Source organism: Dermacentor andersoni, chromosome 4 (assembly GCF_023375885.2).
Source record: "Dermacentor andersoni chromosome 4, qqDerAnde1_hic_scaffold, whole genome shotgun sequence".
Taxonomy (NCBI): domain Eukaryota; kingdom Metazoa; phylum Arthropoda; class Arachnida; order Ixodida; family Ixodidae; genus Dermacentor; species Dermacentor andersoni.
The window spans coordinates 131,497,717-131,521,796 of record NC_092817.1 but is presented as its reverse complement, the minus strand read 5'-3'; the positions used below and the strand labels follow the sequence as shown (position 1 = coordinate 131,521,796).

At 49.0% G+C, this 24,080-nt stretch overlaps 1 long non-coding RNA gene across 1 annotated transcript; it reads right to left on the bottom strand.

Moving 5' to 3' along the window:
• Window positions 1-215: 215 nt before the first annotated feature.
• Window positions 216-24,016, bottom strand: LOC129386529 (uncharacterized). The gene is made up of 2 exons (XR_008613887.1): window positions 23,858-24,016; window positions 216-794 (listed from the first exon to the last, which is right to left on the bottom strand). It is a non-coding gene; the product is annotated as an uncharacterized lncRNA (long non-coding RNA).
• Window positions 24,017-24,080: the final 64 nt, after the last annotated feature.

Sequence of the window (24,080 nt, the reverse complement as noted above, 5' to 3'; positions counted from 1 at the left end):
GTTTCTTAAACGTTGGCGCCTTCCTGAGCTTTTCCTGGTTAGGCCGATGCGGACGCCTTGAAATCTACGTCTACGTAGATTTCATCTACGTAGCCCCGTTGTGGCGCTTTGTAACAAACAGCATCACGATAAATACCATGGCCATTCGGAAGCCGTGACCGCATGTTTGGATCAGTAGGGTGCCACGACGACTTATAGCATTTAGAATGAGCATGGAAGCATAGAAAAAAAGTTGCTTTATTTACGCGAAAATCAGGAGCGGGCTATAGCGCCTATCGCCTCATAGAACATGGGTTCCTCAATATTCTGTTTCGCTCTTGCGGTCCTCATGGGAAGCTAGTCATGGAGCTCATTCACGAGGTAGGGCACCTGTCGGAGACAGTCCCACTCCTCTTGAATGGCTAACCAAAGCTGGTCATCGTTAGCTATGGCTACACTTGCCTTTCTGGCTATGCTTAATTTTATTATTGTCCATACAATCTCTATGACATTTAAATCAGGACTTCTCGCAGGCCAGTTCAGCCTTGTCACACCTAGGTTGTCCGGCACCTGCTTCACTTCCTTTGATGTGTGAATTCGGGCGTTGTCCGGTTGAAACCAGTAGAGCCCATCCGGGAAGGGGCCATCAAGGACGTGCGGAATGAGCACTGGCTCTAAAAGGTCCATGTATGTTTTAGAGGTCATTCTTTCTAGAAATCGATATAGTGGTCCCAAACCTGTGTGGCTTACCGCGCCCCACACGTCGACAGTGGTGCGCCAGCTTGAACGAGTACCCCAGACAGTGCTCCTCGTACCTGCAGGAGATGTGTCATAGACACATTCATTAAACTGATAGCTATATATTACGTACACATATTTGACAGATAGAAGCGAAATTTGGGTAAATCACGCATGGACAATGTTGAAAAAAAAGAAAGGGAAGTGGTTGATGCTAGTCAAAACTTCGCCGAGTAAGGCACCTTCCGAGATCATACAGTAAGAAAAGAATGTATTACAATGCTGAAGTAAAATCTTTATTACACGTCATAAATGCTTACAAGGATGAGAGATTACACAAAAGACAATTTCATTTACAGGCAGTGCTGTTCCTGAAAGAAGTAGGGAACAACTACACAGCGTTCACAGTCAATGACAACGCTATGAATATATGACATACCGACAGTTACGCGGAAGCCGCACCCTTCTCTGCTGGCCCCAGCATGTGCAGAATGAAGCCTTATCCGTGAACACAACCGCGCGCCACTTGTTCGGGCACCAAGACTCCACCGCAGACGAAAATTCAAGACGCTCATTCATATATGTCTTTCCTCCAGCATAGTGTTTTGCGCCGGTATTCTGCTTTCTATACCGGCTTCGTGAAGCCTTGTCTTGATTGTCGTCAGAGAGATATTTCTGAGTCGAACTTCTTCACTAATTTCCCTGGCGCTGAGGAATGCATCGGCCACAGCCGCTGCCACGATTCAACGGTTCTAACCTTATCAAATCCACAATCAAACGGTCCGGCGGGCACGGGGAGCGTCACTAAATCGTTCTTCATTATAAGCGGCCCGAAGGACCCTATTAACTGTGCTCATAGGGTGCCACGTAGGTGTGCATATCGCTCTTTAAGACATTGTGTGCCCCATAATATGAATCGCACGTCGCTCTTCTGCTGTGAGTCAGGGAACCATGGCGAAATAGAATTCTGCTAAAACGTTTGCTATTTATAATTTTATTCTAGACGGCAGGCGCGTGACCTTGTGAACTCATTGGCCGATTACATTATCTGGAATGGGTGAAGACATACTTCTTTTTTTTAATACCAATGCCGTGACGAATCGCACCCGTTACCACTCACGTGCGTGATTCCATTGCCACCGGGCGTATAGTAAGACGGCGCCCTCGGGTAAAGCGCACAGCCTGCAGAACTAAGGCGCTTATCAACATCATTTCTAGTTTAAAGCAACCTGCGCAGACCTGCACGTCTATTAGGCCGCCAATGCTCCTGGGCCCACTAGCTCAGACCCTGCAACCGCCGCAAGGTGTCGCCCCGAAGAGCAAAGCCACCTGCTCGCGCTCTCCACACTGGAATGGACGGCACTGTACACAGGTGATCCTACGCCCTTATTGCGAACTAAATCGTGTTTTTCATAGGTTTGCAGGCGCAAATACTTAAAATACAGAATGAATATGTGCTTTTCTCAATTTTTTTTGTCGTCGCGAGGCCGCGTCAAGTCGCAGAAGCGTCTTCGGTGAATCTTCCAGACGGCTAGAAACGCGCTCCATTACATGGCCTCGAAGTTTTCTCGGCTATCTCAGCTGTCTATGCAGACTGTCTCCGATGCAGGCCAGAATTGAACACACCGTAAAGGTTACAAGTGCTATCTCCAAAAACTTATACCAACACAGGCAAGCGCAAGCGATTCGCCTATTCGCAGAAACGGCGCCCTTGAGCGCCGTGCAACTTGCCGCCACGCTGATGCATACACGAATTATCTAACTGCCTCTTTTCCGAACCCATGAAACATGTGTTAAAAAAAACCACGACCTCGGACAGTACTTAAACTGCTTCGTCCCTGAAGAGTGCAGAAGGAGGCTAATATATAGAAGGAGACTAATATACAACGCCGTTACTTGTATCAGCTGGAGTAGGATGAAAAGTTAGAACAGTTGGTTTAACTGTATCTTGAAACAACAAGGCACGAAGAAAATACACGAAGAGTTTCTTTGCCTTTGTGTACGGAATCCTTGCACTGTTTCAAAATTGTGGGAGTTGGTCCTGTCTCTCTCTCATTCTCACCTTCTTGTGTTTCGTTTTAATCTACTCTACGAATCTAGCCACCCAAACAGCCATTTCATTAGAAATTCGCTATGGCTGCACACATCAAATCCTATCAGCGAGTATCAGTAGCATACATTTTAACACAGCTCATGCTATTCATTTTGAATCATTGATAATGGCCGCATTGAGAGTTCTACTCTGAGTAAAAACCGTATGAAATGTGTAATAGCCTAATGGGGTCTTTGTATACTCCAGTCGTTATTTGTGAGTCGTGTTGTAGCAAAGTGGTGACAAGTGAACGCGCTGCCGCGCATATACCACATGCCGTGTGGATGCCGCCTGACAATTGAAGATTACATTATGGTCAAGGTCGCAATACACTTCAGCATTCGAATGCCGCAAAATTGTTCCTCGTTCAAAGCTTCAAGGTGAATGATGCCCTTACAATCTTCACCTTCTCTGCAGGTGCTTGTGATACAGGAGATTGAAAATATGACTAAGGAAAGCACCATTATGGTGGTAAGTGTTTTGACAAATAAGACTTGTACAATTTTACTTATTTCTCCACTATGTACGACACAGCAAATTCTAAGGACCCGTAGTAGCACGCAGTTTGCAGTGCGCCACTTGGTGTACCAAGATGTCTATAATTTTCTTTTGGTTTTGCGTCTGGCGAAAATGTGGAGTTATTTAAAAACACGAACACTAATTGTGTATATTAAGGAAGATTCGCCGATTCTGTGTGTGATTTGATGAACTGACTTATTTTTCATGTAGCAAGAAGACAAATCAGTCAAAGTAAAATGAAGGCGAAGTCCTCGATGACGTAACAATGGCAGCCCAGCCTGTAGGCAAGGTATTGAAGTAGATGTTTGCTGAAAAAAAAGACACCTCTGGTCGAAATTTGCCTTCCAGGCCGAGAGTTGAGTTTATCACCTATTCTTGGGAGAATCATCTGACGTTTTTACAAAGCGCTATTACAAATATGCTGCAAGCAGCCTGTAGGTCCAATCGCGCCATGAAGTGATTCTTGGTGGTCTCGGCGTCTTATTTCAATAAAGCCGTGTTTCATGACCGCTTGCCTGTAATCCTGTGCTTGAGCGGATAAATATTCCATGTGTATTTATTTTCCTATTCTCTGAGCACTCTCTGCAAGACATGTCAGGACATAGTATCCACGCAAATTCCCTGAATTCCGAGCCGACCCATCAGTACAATAAAAGTTGATAGTTGTAATAAGAAAGTCCATTCTGGCTCGCTTCAAGCTTTGTGTAAGCGTTGAAGCTACAGCATGCTATCGCACAGAGTAATACAAAACTAACTATATAGGATGTCTCAGCAGATGCCGGCCAAGCTGTTGAGCAGTGTTAGTTCTTTTCAACCCCTAATACAAATGCAGCTGTCGCGCTCGGGTGCCTAGAAACTATTGCAGCCGATGTTTTAAAATCGCACGCACAAATTGAAATTGCGGCTTACACATTCGTAACATATTTATTATTGCGACAGCAGTTATATGCGCCTCCTCAGGGGCGGCCGAGCAAGTTGCCATAGCCATCGCGTCACTTGACGGACAACGTCCAAACGTTTTTAGCGGCTCTCGAGCTGCCCTCCGAACCCTTCCCATCGCCCCCATCACCCCCACTGTACTATCAAGGACAAAATGATCACCTCACATACGATAACGTGGTTTCCAGCACACATGGGCTCCATTGAAGAGGGGCTCACCAACCTAAATGAGTTGGCCCACTCCAAGGCATGTGGTCTCACGTTCTGTGTCCATGGAGAATCCACCCAACCCACCACCCCCTACAACAGAAATTCCCCGACAACTTGAAATGAGCTCGCGCAAACCTTTTACCTTAGTAGGAGGGTCTATTCGCTCCCACGTAAGGAACTTACCAACGCGCAGATATTTACCATCAGACTTTTGCAGACGGAGATATACCTTACCCATTTTATTACGCTGGATCTATCCAGACACGTATACTAGCAGTACCTGCCCTCAGTGCGGCGATTCAACTAACTTAGAACATACGCTCTGGTGATTACCCTCGTTACGAGGCACAGATCAAGCAGGCCAGTCAAGATGGAGTACCTCACTGCCAAGCCCGGCTACGGGGACCAAATCTGGGCTGTCCAGAGAACCCACGATGCGGCGGCCAGGCTCAACCTGCCCTTCCCAACGTGGAAGCAGCCCGCTGCGCGACAATTGCGTATCTCAAGACCTCGCAATAAAAATTTTCCATCCATCCATAGCAATTATATGGCACGGCGATGCTAGGAGTGTAGAAGAATGTATTTACAACATATATATATATATATATATATATATATATATATATATATATATATATATATATATATATATATATATATATATATATTAATGCGTCAGAGTACTTAAGGTGGCTGAAGACCAACAACACGCAGCCGCTAGCGTCTCGCGATCTTCTTCCACTCCATTTTCATCCTTCCGTAACAGGACCCCCCGGTTGGTGAAGCGCCGTCTCGGAGCATGGTAGGCGAAGAATTACGAGCGTAATATGGCTTCAGCCGCGAAACCTGGGCGACGTCTACAGGCGTCGGACTTGAGGATGCATCAAACCGTAGAATCGAATTCTCGTAATTTACGCCGTTAACTTGACGTACTTCATAAAGTCCTGCGTAGCGAGAGAGAAGCGTCTGGGAGAGACAAACCCGTCGACATAGCGACGAAAGGAGCATCCAAGCACCTGGCGCGATCTTAACATCGCGATGGCATCGGTGATAACGCTCTTTTTTGTATATGCTGCGAGGTTAATGAACAAGATCGTCCGACTTGACGTGCCATGTGAGCGCGACCGATGACTTCACGCGCGTACTCAGTAGCAACACGTGGCACAGAAGGGAGGATGGTGTTAAACGGCAATGTGGTGCCGCGACCAAAAGATAAAAGGGTGAATATCCTGCGGTGTCATGTCGGGACGAGTTAAACGCGAACGTCACGTAGGCAATCGTGGCGTCCCAGTCGCGGTGATCGCTGGAGACGTACATCAACAGCATCTCTGTGAGTGTTCGGTTGAGACGTTCCGTAAGACCGTTAGTTTGTAGGTCGTAGGCGGCAGACAGCTTGCGCTCAGTGGCACAAGAGCGTAGGAAGTCGTCGACAACTCGAGGCAAGAACGAGCGGCCGTGGTCTGTAAGTAACTGTCGAGGTGCACCGTGGTAGAGAATGACGTCGTGGAGCAGAATATTGGCCACGTCTGTTGCGCAACTTGTCGGCAACTTCTTTGTTATCGCGCAGCGTGTCGCACAATCAGTAGCGACGGCGCTCCACTTATTCCGTATAGTCGTCGTCGAAAAAGGCCCAAGCAGGTCCAGGCCTACGCGAAAGAGCGGTTCAGAGGGAAGTTCAATAGGATGGAGTCGTTCGACGGGTGGCAGGGGAGATTACTTCCGGCACTGACACAATTCGCAAGTTGCGACATAATGACGCACGGAGCAGTACAGACCCGGCCAGAAGAACCGGCATCGTGCGTGGTCGTGTATACGCAAAACTCCGAGGTGTACCGCCGTCCGTGCATCGTGAAGTTGTTCGAGAGCGACGGATCACAGATTACGAGAAAGGACAAGGAGCAACTCAGGGCCGTCAGGGTTGATATTGCGGCGCTGGAGGATGCCGTTGTTCAGCACGAACATGCGGCACGTGGCGTCAGTGCTGCTAGATTGCACTCCGGTGGTGATGGACTGTAAGGATTCGTCACGTTGTGATTCAGCGCGCATGCCGTTCATGTCAGTAAAAGCCATCACGCAGGTCACTGGATCATTGTGCAGTAGGATCAGGGAGATCCACGGGGTGACGAGAGAGGCAGTCAGTGCCCTTGTGCAGATGTCCAGACTTATAGATGACAATAAATGAAAATTCCTGGAGGCGCAAAGCCCAGCGACCAAGCTGTCCTGCAGGGTCCCGGAAGGAAAACAGCCAGCAGAGTGCGTGGTCATCGGTAACGACCGAAAACATGCAGCCGTACAAATATGGCGGGAACTTGGCGACGACCCAAACTAAAGCAAAGCACTCCCACTCGGTGATGGAGTAATTTCTCTCGGCAGGTGACAGCAGGCGGCTGGTGTAAGCTATAACGCACTCGGTACCATCCTGTTATTGGACGAGAACAGCGCCGATGCCATGGCCGCTTGCGTCAGTGTGCACTTCAGCCTGGTGCAGATGGATCAGTGGGTAAGTATGGGAGGGGAGGTCAGAAACCCGATGAGGGCGGCGAACGCATGAGCCTGCTCCGTGCCCCTTGAGAATGGCGTGTTCTTCTTTAGAAGATCTGTCATAGGCCGAACAACGTCGGCGAAGTTTTTCACGAAACGGCGAAAGAACACAGGCCCACGAAGCAGCGCACGTCAGAAGCAGAACGTGGCATAGGAAAAATGCGTACGGCGCGAAATTTTTCAAGATGTGGTTGGATACCGGATGCGTCAACAAGGTGTCCCAACACGGTAATCTGATGGCACCCGAATTGACACTTCGTGGAATTCAGTTGGATGCCGGCTTTACGGAAGACCGCAAGAATGGGAGCGAGTCGAATAAAGTAAACTCTTGCTTGGGCTAGTTGGTTGATGCTTGAATGCGTAAAGAGCAGGGCGCAAAGATGAGGACCGAAGAAGAACACAAACGACAGGACCTGGTAAGGTGGCTGCCGAACTGGGGAGGAAAAAAAATAACGTCGTCAAGGTAACAGAGACAGGTGGTGCATTTTTAGCCTCGCAGAAGAGAGTCCATCATACGGTCAAACGTCGCATGAGCATTGCATAGACCAAAGGGCATGACTTTGAACTGATATAAGCCATCCGGCGTAATGAAGGCCGTCTTCTCAAGGTCCATTTCATCAACTGAAATCTGCCAGTAGCCGAATCAAAGATTCATGGACGAGAAGTATTTAGCTCCGTACAAGCACTCCAAGGCGTCATCGATGCGTAGTAGTGGGTAAACGTCTTCTCGCGTGATCTTGTTTAAGTGGCGGTAATCGACGCAAAAACGCCAGGTGGAAGTGAGTGAGTGAAGAAACTTTGTTATGAATGCCTGCAGAACGGTTAGCCTTCCCCTGTTAGGGAGGCGTTACCGTGACGTGGTGATGACGTCTTCGCGGCGTGTGGCACCTCTACTTCGGCCGCAGCCGCACTACTCCCTTTGGTCGACCGCGCCTGCCCCTCTTTTGGGGTGGCAGCCTCCCTCCGATTTCGCTCGGTCCTTGCCTGTCGAGGGCTGCCGAGATCTGCTGGATGGCCTGGGCTTGGACATCTTGACCATAGCACCTCGTGGTGGCCTCGAACCGCGGTGGGATCGTTGTTATCGTTGCAGCTTCGTGAGGTACCCTCTTTTTCACAAGGACGACAGGCGAAGCCCAAGGACTGGCTGATGGCTCAATGACCCCTTTGCGGAGCATTTTGGCCACTTCTGATTGGATGACTCGACGTTCACCATGCGGTACACGATAGGGACGCCGACGAATATGATTCGTGCCTGCAGTGTTTATACGGTGGTGAACGGCAGATGTTTGGCCTAAAGGACTGTCGCCGAAATCAAAGATGTCACTGTGTAATTCAAGCAAGCGACGTATATCTGTGGCCTGTGTAGAGGTGAGGTCAGGTGCAATCATTTTCGCGAAGTCATCCGTTAAGGAACCAGAGCTGTCAGCTGAAATTGGCGCTAATAAACCACGCTCGGCATTCAGTCTCTCAATGTCAAATCAAATCCGGAAGCACTAGAACACTGGGCAATAACATGCCGGCCGGAATCACTTGAGGGTACCGGCTGAACTTCCGAAGCGGTAGAACGACGTCGTTATTAGTTACCATGACCAGCGTATGCGGAACAACAACTTTCGGGTTCAAAAGCACGCTGATGATGGGCGAAGCACATATTCACCGTCAGGAACCTGTGGCTGGGCGGTCAAAGTGACGTAAGTAACTGCCTCGGGTGACAGACGCACATCGTGAAGCGAGCACAAGTGCGGTGGGGCGGTGGCTGGAACATCGTCGAGTTGAGGCAGTTCCAACTGAATAACGCCAGTCGCGCAGTCGACGAGAGCAGAATGAGTAGATAAAAAGTCCAATCCAAGGATAACGTCGCGAGGGCAGTTGTCGATCACAGCAAAAAGAACAGAAGTAGGGCGGCCGGCTATACTTAAGCGGGCAGTGCACATTCCAAGAACAAGCACACCGCCGTCGGCCACACGAAGCCCTCGGGCCGCTCCTTAGGTGATGACCTTTTTTAAACGTCTACGTAGGCTAACACTCATTACAGTACGTGGTCTCCAGTGTCGACGAGTTCTTGGACAGGTACGCCGTGTATTCTAACGTCAATTACACTTCTCTTTGTGGCGCAGACAACGGATTTGCTGCAGTACTAGGCAATGCAGCACCACCTCCGAGGGCTGCGTTTCCTAGTTTTCTGAAAGGGTGCGGCTAAGAGCCACAGGGGACGAAACGCGACGAGGCTTCGGCGAACGGAAAGATGGGCGACGGGTTTGCGGTGAACGAGACTGGTGTCCTCGCGGCAATGGGGAGTGGCTGTACCACGTGTTCCCAGCAGAGTTGTCAGCGTTGTTAGACTTAGCAGTTGGCGAAACATTGCGGCCATTTCCATCAAAATGGCTCAGGTAGGTCGGGGTGCGAGGTCTTGAGGGCCACGAGTTGCGACATTACCGGGCGACATGACCAATGTGGTGACAGGTGAAACATATCGGCTTGTCAGCCACAGTTCTCCAGTCAGTCGGGGTGGAGCGAAAATATTAGAAGGGCGTGCGTTAGCTGATGGATTGACGACAGCACACACAGAACGTAAACCAATGTTTTCAAGTTCCTGGCGAACGATGGCTTGTATGAGGGGAATTGAAAATGTGGTAGCATCACGGCTACGCGAACAGACAGCGGCGGGCGCAATTGCATCCAATTCACTTCTAACGATTCCCACCACGTATGCTGCGATACATGCTGCTGTGCGGGTTGATCTTCACACGTCGAGGCTGCGGCAGTATTGGGAAGTTTGGCGAATGGTTGCAAGACGTATCGGCTTTTGACCTGCTCGAATTGTCAGCACTCTTTAATGAGTGCATGAACTGCAAAGCAGCTTTTGTTCATGAGCAGAATAAATGCGTCGTCACCAATACCCTTGAGCACGTGCCCGACCTTCTCAGCTTCTGTCATGTCGTGATCGGCTTTACGACAAACTGCCAGCACGCTCTGGATCTACGAGACAGAGGACTCCGCGGGGGATTGGGCACGGGAGGGCAGCTCCTGCTTTGCGGCAATATTATAGTCGGCTGGTTTGCCAAACAACTCTTTCAATTTCTCTTTCCATTGGTCTCAGCTGGTTAGCTCCTCTTCGTGGTTTTCGTGCCACACCTTTGCCTTGCCTCTCAGGTAGAACAACAGGTTAGCTAGCATAAGCGTAGGGTCCCATCTGTTGATTCCACTCACGCATTCGTACATGGCCACCCACTCTTCAACGTCGGTGCCATCGGCCCCGCGGAAAGTTCGAGTATCCTTGGGCTGCACAACGACAACCGAAGGTGACAGCGACGTAGCTGGCGACGGTGACGTAGGAGGTGGCAACGATGTTGATCCTGAGTGCTCACCGTCATTCATGGTGCGGATGGTGATGCGACATTCACTTCGGAGCTCCGGCTCCAGCCGTGGTACCCAGCAGCTCTCACCGATATGTTATGGGGATGTTGGGAGTATAGAAGATTGTATTTACAATATGTATACAGAATGAGTCAGAGTAGTTAAGATGGATGACCACCAACAACACGCAGCAGCCTGCGTCCCACGATATTCTTCTTCCTCTCCTCTTTCATCCTTCCGTAACAATATAGATATTCGAAGCGCGTTTCTGCCATCGGTGTTGCGGTCGCCCTGAGATTCCGTATAAAATACAAGTGTGATAACACAGTTGCCGCGCCTGCTACGCTGTATATGCTAGGGAACGTGTGCGAGGGGAGACGGCGATTGTGGCTCAATCTCGCCCGCGCGAATAGGATGGAAGCTGAGAGTAAACGCGTCGTCTTCCCTGTCGCGCGGTGCACCCAACGTTGCGCAGCACCGGGGGAAGCGGACGGACCAGGGTGGCTTTCTACTCCGGCTGCAACTGCCCATGTGACGGCGGCCTGCTCCACTCTACTGATCCTGCAATTCCAACACCGCACCAGAGATGTGACGCGAAGCGCACAGCCGCCGCGGATCTTCGTTCCAAGGTCAGGCTTCGTGGAGACGTAGGCCACATAATGCGTGCGCGATATATTTAAGAGAGCTCACGATAAGCTTTGTAAGCAGCCCGTACTATGCGAAAATAACGTTACGTCAAGCTGATGCGCAAGGCAGTTTAGAATATATCTACACGTAGACAAACGGTGACCAAGATGGCGACCCCATAACAACTGGGAACGCGTTGCCTTCCTTCTCTTCAGTGCAGCCACACTGCGGTGGCTGTTACGTATCATGACCTCCGGCACTAGAAGTATCGTCCCGGTGCTTCAGCTACACACCCGTGATGAAAGGTGTGTGATAGGGCTTTCGTCTTGCTACGCAAACGATTTCACTTGTAGCTTACGCCGACGTTTAGCGTGGCGGGGATAATTTTATATGTGACGTCGGCCACTTGTCGCATCACCCATACACACAGGTCCATACACTGTATGGACCAGTGTAACGTGCCAGCAGCTTGTCGGAAAGACTCACACGTTGGATAGGTGACCAGAGAAGCAGCAGAAAACCCCGAGAAAAGTGCACGTCGCGATGGTGTCAATCATAGAGGCATCTCTGACGCTCCTGTGAAGCGTCTAGGCGTGTACGGGCGAGCTCCTGCGCGTGGTCAGCGAGTGCGATGACAAGGCGGGCGTATTCAGTGGCAGAACGCGTGGGCGAAGGAAGCCAAGTGCCTAAAGTTCAACACGGGTTCTCGGCCGTATAGGAGATAGAATGGTGAATAGCCGCCGGTGTCTTATATATTATATATATAATTATACGCGAACGTCACATACAGTAAATGAAGATCCCAGTCGTGGTAACCGGCCGCAACGTACTTAGAAAGCATGTCCGTGATGGTCTGGTTGAGGCGCTCCGTTCTGGCTGAGGCACTCCGTGGGGCAATTGGTCTGTGGGTGGTACGATATGCTTCATTTTCGCTTTGTCGATCAGCAGCGGACGTTCTGTTCGACGAGTGCCGGAAGAAAGCTAAGGTCATGGTCAGTTGGGAATTGGCGCCCAGCACCATGAAATAAAATGATGTATAGTAGATAGTCAGCGACGTCAGTAGCGCAACTTGTCGGGGGGACTCTTGTGATGGGTACCGCATAGCGTAATTGGTAGTCACGGCTACCCATTTATTTCGGGAGCCCGAGACAGGAAACGGTCCAAGAAGGTCTAGAAATACCAGGAAAAGGGGCTCGGGCGAGACGTTCATTGGCTGTTCATGGTGATGCCTTTCGGTCTCGGCCCCTGACGGTCTCAAAGACCATAAGCGGCAATAAATGCAGTCGTATATTGGTCCATGTTGTCGGCGGCAATCTGCCAGCAGCCGGCCTGTAGGTGGATAGAAGAAAAATAGGTAGCACCATAACAGTCTAGAGCGTCATCAAAGTCTGGCAAAGCGTAAACGCCCTTTTTTTATTTTTTTCAAATGGCGACAATCTACACAAAAGTGCCATTTTTCATTCTTCTTCACAAGCACGACGGGAGAAGCGCAGGGACTACAGGAAGGCTCCATAATTTACTCCCAGTTGGATAACTGCTCGTTCTGACGCGGAACCACGATATGTGTGTCTGTGAATAGAGTTCGCATCGCCAGTATTTATGCGATGGGTCACGATGGACGTTTGGCCTAAGGGCCAATTGTCAAAGTCAAAAATGTCGTAATAGCCCTCAAGAACGCGGCAGAGGGCTTTAGCTTGATCAGGTGTAAAGTCGGAGGAAAGCATCTTCTCAATGTCGACGCCAGTGCTGTGGGATGACGTTGCGGTATGGGCTGAGCTGCAGCAATCTTCAACTGTGAATGGCTAGACCTGACCATCCTGCAGAGGTCTAATTTCAACCAATGATGTCTCTTGTGGAAGGACATGCGCTGTTTGCGCGAAATCGACAAGCGGAAGGCAGGTGCGGTTGTCCGTAATTATCAGCAGATTGTGTCGAAAGGTAATACCATGTGCACACATGACGGCTGGAATTGGTGCGATGATGTAATTCTCGTCAGCTACAGCTGATATGGAAAACAAGTAGATGTGTGCCACAGATTGAGGCGGGAGGCAAATACAATCCATGCAGCTTAGATGGATTTCAGGCGGGTTCAGTGAGTCTGCTAGAATTAGCAAGTCAAGACGAAGTGAACCGACCAAACAGTGAATTAGGGCAGAATTAGGGGCCAGTAAATCCAGACCTAGGATGAGTTCGTGAAGGTGATGCTCGATGACGGTCAAGAGAACGACGGTGTTTCTCTCAGTGATGGTGAGTCGGGCAGAGAACACGCCAACGATAGCGACAATCCCTCCGTAGGTGACTCGGACGGCTCAGTTCACAGGCACCGGCACGCCAGGTTTCCCCTCTCAAAGGCCACGCGCACATTTCTGGGCAGTGCCACAAGATGGCGCAGCGCGTCTAGAAAAAAGTGCAACAGAGGAGTCTGGCTGCCAAATTACGTGTTTGTCAGAGTTCGCACGCACCAGCGCGCCATTCATATCGAAGGCCACGCGCAGGCTTCACGGCAGCGGCGTAAGATGAGACCGGGTATTCTTAAGGAAGTGCGAAAGAGGACTCCCGCTGCACTACACTTCTCTTACATGACTTGTTTGAACGGTGGCAGTACGTTGCGTCTCTATGTTAATTCAGTGTCAACGCATTATCGACGATAGCCATCGTGAAATGCGCTCTGCCGCAATTTTTGTGCATGCATTTTTCTCGCTAGTTTTTCATCTTAGTTGGTGATATACAATTCAACAGCACGTGTTCAGTGACGAAGCAGGGACAACTTGAGATACAGCGCGTGTGCATTTCCTGTTTTTAGTGCTGGTGCACTACTTCATGTGCAGTAGCGATGAAGGTAAGTGGTTTCACCACTCTTTCGTATTTCTGCGCGCGGCAATCTCTTGCAAACGAAGCTGCATATGGCTAGGGTTTCCTCTTTTTTTTCCTGTTTGTGCCTCAACAATACAAGTACACCTGGGTGGGCGTGGACCGATCTCGCAGATAGTGCATTAGCGGGCCGACCCGCCGCGTAGGTGAAGCAGGCTTCAAGCACTCCACTCCTACTATTACTAAGGATAAATAACAGTAATAAATGAAATAAATAAATCAAGTTGCATTGTTTCAGGTCGATGGGTGCACTAGAATGGTTTATGAACAGCACGCTGACTCACGAGCAGGAGTTATTGCCATATACGAGAAGGACAAATTGTTTGTACAACCATACATTCCTCACTCGCGCGAGGACAATGACACAGACTTTGGGGACGTATGTACCGTACAAATGAATAATGGAGTTGTGATGTCCACTGTGTGTGTGCCTCCAGGCACACCCAATTGTGATATCGAGAAGTTCATGAACACGCCCTTTGCATGGGTTAGCCATGATGCTCCTACCCCAGTGAACATCTCTGGACCTTTCAATGTGGACATTTCAAAGCCAGACAAGAAATGGTTCACTCAGTTCGTGCTAGAAGAGTTTGGTTTGAATTGCCGCACCAACCCCTGCCACTCAGCTACTTATCAACGGGCGTGTATAGGTTTATCTTAAAGAAGTAACCAAACCAATCAATGCAGTGTATCACAGTAAACACAAAGCTGTCGTCACTACCTGAAGCATTAAATTAGCTTAATAAAAGACACAGACACAAGAAAGGGACACAAAGGCATGCGCTACTCAACACTGTTTAATGGTAGGAAAGGATTCTTCATAGACATCCTCTAGTCACGCATGCGCACATAGAACAACATGAACGGGCATGTGTACATAAAAGGCGGTTGAGCAAGAACTCGAATTCTAAATCAAGTTATGTGATAGACGGCCCACCTACACGCCGATGATATCCGTTTTTCTTGATTAAGAAGGCATCCAGTGCAACTCTACAAGAAGCCATATGGCTGCTGCGTACAATGGTTGTCTCCAAAAATCGAATGTCCCACGCACATGCGGCAACATGGGCTGCCATATGTGCGCCCTTATCATTGTTAATTTGTAGAGCGAAGCTGTCAGCCTCTAGTTGGTCGTGATTTTTCACAGCATCGTCCTCACGGAAAAAACAATAACATACAGTCATTGAAGCGAAAAATGCATACATTCTTTGGTATCACGCGTACAACATACAGCACTTTTTTCAATAAAGAACAAGTCCAAAACAGGCATTCAAACTACATAATTGATGAAAAGGCGCTCCTGCTAACAATACGAAGCACCTAGCGCTAACCGCATACGTTCCCCGGTCAACATTACTGTTGCGCAAGCTGCCGTGGCGATAGCAGCTGCCACGTGGGGAGTGCCTTCACTAGCCTTTCATATTAAAAGAACCAGCCTGGCAACTGATCTTATTGTAGGTGCAGCACCGTTATGGCTAGGCAATGCACAGTTAGGACTCCTGAGGAGCAGCGTAAATACGAGGAGCGCATAAAGCAAAATAAACGTCAATACTAATAGCGGCGGCGTGCTCCCAAAATTAATAAACTTCGTTACCAAGAGGCTCAGCGCAAACACGAAGCTAAATAGGACCCGATTGTTTTTGCTCAAGAGGCTTTGATGTTGGCGACTTTAAGGCGGCTTTAACATTGACATTGTGAAACCGAACAAGAAGGAGTGCTTTCCGTCCTTTACCAAGGACAACTTTGGACTAGCAATCTACAATGACCCAAATCAACCAACCACGCGGTACAGATTGTGCTCGTATTTGGTCTTCAAGCACTTCAAGCTAACAAGCTAGCGGTGCCGAACTCTGCTGTTAGTTGCAGCTGAGAGAGAAGAGGTATCATGTCATATGAAAACGTACAGTTTATCTCTCTACGCTCTATTGTTTCGTGCTTATCCCTCGCCTTTTGTTGGCTGTAAGCCCTTCCACTTTCGACTTTACATGAAAGGGCGAAATCAACCGGAACAGTCACTGTTTTTATGGAACACCAGCTGCCCATTATTCTCACCACACACAAAGCCGATCGAGTAATCGGCAACACCACAAAGGGATACAATTATGTGTTATTTGCTTTTGCAAGCGAGTTCGGTGATATCTTGGTGAAAGATTTGAAACTAGACTTTAGCTTACAAATACAATGCTCTGCACTTGAACTTCGTTTTACATAGGCGTCTCCCTCCAGCCCCCTACCCTTTCACTATTGGCACTTGCTTTATAGCTGACACTGCAATCACAATTTCTTCTGGGAATAAAATATCAGCCGCCGTAGAATATGCGTGAGCAAACGATGGTAGGAGTAGGTGTTTCTATAAAACGTGGTGTTTAACAGGAAGCAAATATCCAAGTGTACAATTTCGCCTCGATTATTCGTACTGATATATTTAGGAACACAATGAACGTCGATTTGTACGCCTGTATTGTCTTTATCTAGACAACTGATATAGTCACCTCTTTGCTTCCGTTCACAAGGAACGATGAATATAATCTGTATCTAGATACTGGTGCCGTAAACAGCGCAGCCAGTATTTCCAGATTTCCAGTAGATACTACTATTGCGTACAGACATCTATAGGCTGCTACGGAACAATTACTAATCAAGAGATTATTTCTATCTAACGCACAACGCATACCCATATAACATCACATACAGTGTTGGATGTCGCGATTAAGCTTCTGTAACATAATAACTCATATCGAAGATATTTTTTGCTGTTTGGTAGTCGCAAGAAAGTGAGCGAAAAACAAATGGACCCACGTGGGATGCGAAGCCACGTCTTCGCATTACGTGCGCGATGCTCTCACCAATTCATATAATCTTTTCCGCCCACTTTCCTGCATAGTTATCCGTGGTATTTATGTATGTCTACAACAGTTGAGCCTCAGAGTGCCAGCTCCATACTTTCTAGGATGTCTAGTCGGCTTACGTTAGCTGATTATATATATATATATATATATATATATATATATATATATATATATATATATATAGATAGATAGATAGATAGATAGATTCAGAAAAATTTACCACTGTACCGAGCATATTGTAACGTAGTAGTGACGGTAAAGAACGCATTATCAATGCTATGAAAATGACGAAACTACTTTTATTGGGTGAACCTCTGCTCACAAAAACAGGCTACACTTAAAGCACAACGATAGCGGCGAACCCAGTCGACGATCATCAAAATCTGATCTGCCGCTCAAGTGCGTCGGCTTTTATGCATGAGTCATCGAAGATGCCAGACTAATCTCTGGTGGCCGCGTGTCTTCCAGAAAGTTCTACTCCATTCGCTTCGCGCATACATGTAATCACATTACATGTATGATTACCAGACAGCGGATAGAACCATCGATAACATTCTAAAGCTTCCGATACAAGCAGGCACCTCCTGCGCTGAGCGATAACGTTTATTAAACGGTGAAAAGCGCTCACCAGAAAAAGATAAACAAGTCCACGTGTTAATGCCCCCTCTCCAAAAGCATTGTCCCGGTGCTACAAACATAACAAGAGAACTAAAGACAAAAGGACACTTATCAAAGAAACAAAGTCCAAAGTAACCCATTCCAAAGAAAAGAAAGTCCGCAGGCCAGCTAGACAAAGTCCCAAAGCTCATTGGCGCTGGTAGAACGGCTTAAGTCGAACAACGTGGACCACGCGTATTTCACGTCACGAATGGCGGCGCCGCTGGGATAGCGATATGCCGTCTGGTATGACCTCGCAGTCGAATGCGCCAATGCGTGGGATGATCTTGCAGGGTCCGAAATAGCAGCGAGAAAGCTTCTCGCTAAGTCCTCGTTGGCGTATTGTGGTCCAAACCCAAACACGGCCGCTGGGCTGGTACTCGCCGTAGCGTCGTGAAAGGTTGTAATTTCGGCTGTCCATCCTCTGCTGGTTCTTCATCGTCAGGCGGGCGAGCTGTCGGGCTTCTTCGGCGCGCTGGAGATAAGAGGCGACTTCAAGATTATCTTCGTCGGATACATGCGGATACATGCGACGACTCTCAACATGCGTTGAGAGTCGTCGGGTTCTTGCCGTAAACCAGCTCGACCCACGTGATCTGGGTTGTTTCTCGCACCGCCGTGTTGTAAGCGAACGTTACGCACGGCAGGACGGCATCCCAGGTCTTGCATTCGACGTCGACGTACATTGCTACCATATCGGCAAGGACCTTGTTCACGCGCTCAGTAAGATCATTCGTCTACGGGTGGCAGGCAGTTGTTCTCCTGTGGCTTGCCTGACTAACGCAGAAGGCTTGTGTGAGCTCCACTGTGAAGGCCGTTCCTCTGTGCGTGATGAAGACTTTTGGGACGCCATGTCGCAGCAGGATGTTCTCGACAAAGAATTTCGCCACTTCCGCTGCGCTACCTTTCGGCAAAGTTTTCGCATCAGCGAAGCGGGTGAGGTAGTCCGTCGCCACGACGATCCACTTATTTCCTCATCTTGACGCCAGAAAGCGTCCCAACAAATCCATCCCGATCAGCTGAAATGGTCGGCAAGAGGGTCGATCGGCTGCAGTAATCCTGCTGACCTTGTCGGTGGTGCCTTGCGTCGCTGACAACGTCGGCATGTCTTGACGTAACGGTCGACGTTCGCGGTCTGCTGTGGCCAGTAATACCTTTCCTGTATCCTCGATAGCGTCCGGGAGAATGCGAGATGTCTAGCGGTTGTATCGTCATGCAGGGCGTGTAGTACTTCTGGACGCAGCACTGAGGGAACAAGAAAAAGGTAGTTGTGGCAAACTGGTGAAATGTTCTTTACGAGTAGGTTGTTTTGAAGCGAGAACGAAGACAATCCTCGCTTGAATGCCCTAGGGACAATGTCAGTTGTTCCTTCTAAATATACTCGACGAGGCTTTTTAGCTCCAAGTGTGCTCTTTGCTGTCCCGCAAACATTTGTGGGCTTATTATTCAAACGAAGGCGTCGTCATCCTCATCATCTTGCGAAGGCGAGTCAATGGGGGCACGTGAAAGGCAGTCGGCATCAGAGTGTTTTCGTCCGGTCTTGTAGGTTACATTGATGTATTCTTTTTGTATGAGGCTCCACCGCGCCAGCCGTCCTGAAGGATCTTTTAAATTTGCTAGCCAACACAACGCATGATGATCGCTGAGGACATTTAATGGCGTGCCATATAGTTAAGGGCGAAATTTTGCCGTAGCCCAAACGATGGCGAGGCATTCCTTTTCGGTCGTACAATAATTTCCTTCCGCTTTTGACAGTGACTGGCTAGCCTAAGCTATCACCCCCCCCCCCCCCCTCCCGTTCAAGTCCGTTTTTCCTTTAGTCTAGGACGGCACCGAGGCCTAGGCTACTGGCGTCAGTATGGATTTCTGTATCAGCGTACTCGTCGAAGTGCCCAAGTACTGGTGGCGACTGCATGCGCACTTTGAGTTCTTGAAATGCGTAGGCCGGCGGCGTTTCCCACTTGAACTCGACATCACATTTAGTTAGATGTGTCAGCGGCTCAGCGATGCGAGCAAGGTCATTGGCAAAGCGCCTGTAGTAGGCACACATGCCAAGGAATCTACTTACTCCTTTCTTGTCAATGGGCTGCTGGAACTTTGTGATGGCACCTGTCTTCTGCAGGTGGGGGCGGACTCCAGATTTGCTGATGACGCGGCCCAGGAAAAAAAGCTCACCGTAAGCGAAGCGGCACTTTTACGGCTTCAGAGTGAGCCCTGATGACTTTATGGCTTCTAGTACTGTCGAAAGCCGCCTAAGGTGACCGTCGAAATTTCCGGCGAAGACGACGAGGTCATCTAAGTAAAGAAGACAGGTCTGCGACTTCTATCCTGCTAACACCATGCCCATCATGCACTGGAGAGTTGTAGGCGCCGAGCACCGTCCGACAGGCATGATCTTGCACTCGTAGATGCCTTCTCGCGTGATGAAGGCGGTCTTTCCGTGATCACTCTCGTCGACTTCTATTTGCCTGTAGCCAGATTTGAAATCCATCGACGAGAAGTATTTAGCTTTGCAGAGCCAATGCAATGCGTCGTCTATCCGTGGGATGGGGTATACGTCCTTCTTAGTAGTCTTGTTCAGTCGACGATACTGGACGCAGAAACGTAGGGTTCCATTTTTATTCACCCAGTCAACAGGATATGCCCATGGGCTTTTCGACGGCTGGATGATGTCGTCGCGCAGCATTTAGTCGACTTGTCTTACAGCTTCACGTTCTCACGTCAGAACTCGATAAGGGCTCTGGCGAAGTGGTCGAGCGCAGCCTTCAGATATAATGCGATGCTTCGCGACTGGTGTTTGTGGAATTCTCGGTGACGTTGACAAATAGTCTTTGTATCGTTGGAGAAAACTTCTGAGCTGTTGCTGTTACTCATGGGGAGACTTCGATTTATGTCGAAGACTAATTCGGGAACTAAGGCCGTCGGAGTTGATGCGGCCGAATCCTGGAGGACAAACACATTGCTGGTTTCAACAATTTCCTCGATGTACGCGATGGTCAGGCCCCTGTTGATGTGCTTGAACAGCTGGCTGAAGTTGGCTAGCATCACTTCCGCTTTCCCTCCGTTCAGTCGTGCGATCCCTCTTGTGACGCAAATTTCATGGTCGAGCAGTAGACTTTGGTCGACCTCGATGACGCCTTCTACGTCTGCGGTTGTTCCAGTGCTGACGAAAATAACAATGCTGGAACAAGGCGCGATGCAAATTTGATCCTTGAGAACACTCAAGGCGTGGTGACTACGAGAGCTCTCCGGCGGTATAGCTTGATCTTCCGACAGCGTTACCGACTTCGAATTCAGAGCTATGATTGCGCCGTGCTGGTTCAGGAAGTCCATGCTGAGAATGATGTCTTGTGAACACGTCGGAGGATAAAGAAGGTCGCAGCGTAAGCCCGATCATTAACGTAATCCTCTCCATGCAGCTTGCAGTCGGTGCTATAAGGTGTCCTGCAGCGGTCCGAATTTAAGGGCAATCCCATGCAGTCTTAACTTTTTTCAACTGGGCGGCGATAGGTCCACTTACGACGGAGTAATCGGCTCTTATGTCCACTAAGAATGTGACTGTGTGGCCGTCGAGAAGCGCGTCGAGGTGGGTGCTTCTTTGTCTTGCGTTACAGTTAGGTCTTGGCGTCGGAACACGGCTGCGTCGTGTTGCCCTGTGGCTGGTAGGTGTCGTCGTCAGGTCGTCTTTTGCTGGCGTATTCTTTGCTTCTGGACTTTATCGGGATGGCGGCGTCTCCGAGACAGAATTTTCGGCGTCTTCGTAGGCAGCGGAGGATATTCTACGAACAGCAACCACACCTCTATCGGTTGCTACTTTTAGTTTTCCTAATGTGGGCTCGCAGACCGGCCGCGGGCTAGGCCGGTGTATGGCCGGCGTTGCGGCGACAGGTAGCGTCCTGGTGAGGGCGAACGGTATGGTCGTCGAGGACTCCACCGAGTGGCGGCGGGGTAGTCGGCGATGTTACGTGGGCGCTCCCCAAGCTGTGGACGCGGCATGTTGGCTGCGAACCCTCTCAGTCCCAAGTCGCGGTATGGGCATCGACGGTAAACAGGGCCGACTTCTCCGCAGTCATAGCAAAGCGGGCGGATTTCGGTGGCTCGAAAATCTCCGTCTTCCTCGCGTAGCTGCGCTGTGCAACTGGTGGGCGTGCTGACGGCGGCGGCGGTGAACGACGGAATTGCGGTGTTATACAGGGCCCTGGCGTGGTCGCGGAGGGGGACCTTGACGGCGGGCGATGGTGGCGTAGGTCATCGCTACCGGCTGGGGCTGCGATGGTTATGGTTGGAGCTGAAGAACTGCAAGCGATCTCTAAACCTTTTTTTTGACGATATCGGTGATTGAGGCCACCTGAGGCTGCGACCTCAGAAAGAGCCACTGCAGTTCCTCGCGAAAGACCACTCTGATCGTCTCTCGCAGAGCCTCGCTGCCGAGTTCTTGAATGTCGTCGGAGTTGGCAATCGACGGTCAACAGTTCTATTGCCTTGTCCGCGTATCGAGCGTCTTCTCAATAGTTGTGGCCTCGAAAATAAATTCGGCAACGGTCTTAAGTGGGTTGCATATCAATCCGGCGAAAGCTGCTGCTTCAAACCGCGCAACAGGAAGGGAACGTTCTTCTCTTCCAACATGTCTGGGTCGGCGTGTCGGAAGAGACGAGTCATCTCCTCCGTAAAGATCACGATGTTCTCGTTCAGCAGCTGCATGCGGGTATCCAGTAGAGCTTGGGCTCACTCTTTGCGCAGCACGCTCGTGAACGTCTGCAGGAAGCCGTTGAGGAACAGGTCCTATTTAGTCAGGGTTGATTCTCGGTTCTCAAATCACGTCCTGGCGTCATCTTCTAAGGCGAAGTACACATGCCGGAGCTTCTCGTTTGTCGTCGGAGTTCCAGTTGTTGAATGCAGCGGCCCTTTAACATGTTTCCTGTCCGTTATCCCGGTCTTCAAATGACGATTCACGGATGGTCCGTGGCTCCTTGGGCGGTTGCAGCAAGATGGGGGACGCTGGGGCTGCCATTGTGGTTGACTTGGCGACGATCTTCCTTGTCGTCTCAAGCAAACGTCCGTGCTCCGGAGGCAGTTCTTACAGTCTGCGCCTAGATCCCTGGTTCTTGGCTACGTTGGTAGTGTATTCCGCGTTTGGGCTTGGGTCACGGCTTTGCGAGGCCATCCGGTACATCTACGCAAAGCACCTCCACCAGGTGTTACTTAGTAGTGACGGTAAAGAACACAGTAGCAATACTATACATTGAATGACGCAACTAACTTTCATTGGGCGCACACAGTCGGCGATCTCCGAAATTTGATCTGTCAGGTCATACACGAGCCATCTCACGCTCCAGTGTAATCACTGGTGCCCTCATGTCATCCAGAAAGTTACACCTTTCGCGTGGCGCATACGTGCAATGAGATCACACAAAGATCCGTGACAACAGACGGCAAATAGAACCATCGATAACATTCCAGAAACTTCCGATACATGCAGGCGCTTCCCACGCTGAGCGATAACATTTGTTAGACGGTGAAAAGCGCTCACCGGAAAAAGATATGCAATTCCAAGTGTCAAGAGATTCCAGATGGCATCAAACTCAAACATAATTGTTCGGCCTTATTGAAAAACATTTTTCTTGTCTGTCCAGAACTGTGGGACTAAATACCTTTTTGTTTGGTTTTGTGTATTGAAAACCTATTTTTGGTTGTTTTTTAGAATATGTATGCGCTTTACATATTTGCAATACCGCTATTGTACTATCTCACGCCTTTTTCTACATGTAGTTTGCATGTCTCCCATTTCTTTAGCGAATATCTTGTATTTGGACCTTCCACTAGCCGAGCTGGCTTTGGGTCCAATCAAGTTTTGTTGTATTGGCTTCATAAAATAAAATGATGCTGATGATGAAAAAAATAAAGGCAAACTTTTTACAGATCCCTTGTACTGCCCCTTCATTTGCGATGGAGGTACACTTTTTCTTGTTGCATCAAAATAATAATTTTATTCTAGTACTTTTCCAAGGTAGGTTGTAAATTTTGCAATCTATGAGATTCATAGAACAGAAGACGAGCTTCTCATTGTGCATAGCCCAAATCATGAAAGTGTGAAATAAAACAATGCTGCTCTTGAACTCATACACATTTTTCTGGATTTTCAGGAGTGTCTGGGAAAAGAGAGTTACGACGCAGCACTCATTTACGTCAAGGGAACGTGCGATGAGTCTGGAACATGTAATATGAACATCGCCAGCTCTTCTGCAGTTCCTTGTGGCGACTCCAATGCATAGATAGCACTTATATTGAAAAAAATAAAATTCGATTAGTCTCTCATATTCCGTCAACCTGCTACATTTTAAGGTAAAATACGTGCAACTGACTGTCTTTATCAAATAGTTTGCGTTTTCAAGCTAAGCACTTTTTATGCCCTTGCAAATACTTTCCTTAGGCCGGGTGATGTGTCGGCATAATTGCAGTTACGACACGTGATACGTACTTGATAGAATTCGCAGACGACGTATCCAGGTAACGAAAGAGAAACTCGGTTTGTGTGACGCTTACTTTCATCGCAGTTCTACGACGCAAAATAGTTATCAGCGAGGAATCGCGCCTTCTCTGTAACGTCATCTTTAACGGACACGGCAGCTTAAGCAACAAAAATATTCTTGCCTATAAGCTTTGTCAGTACGAAGAACCCCACGTATACGATACGGCTGCTG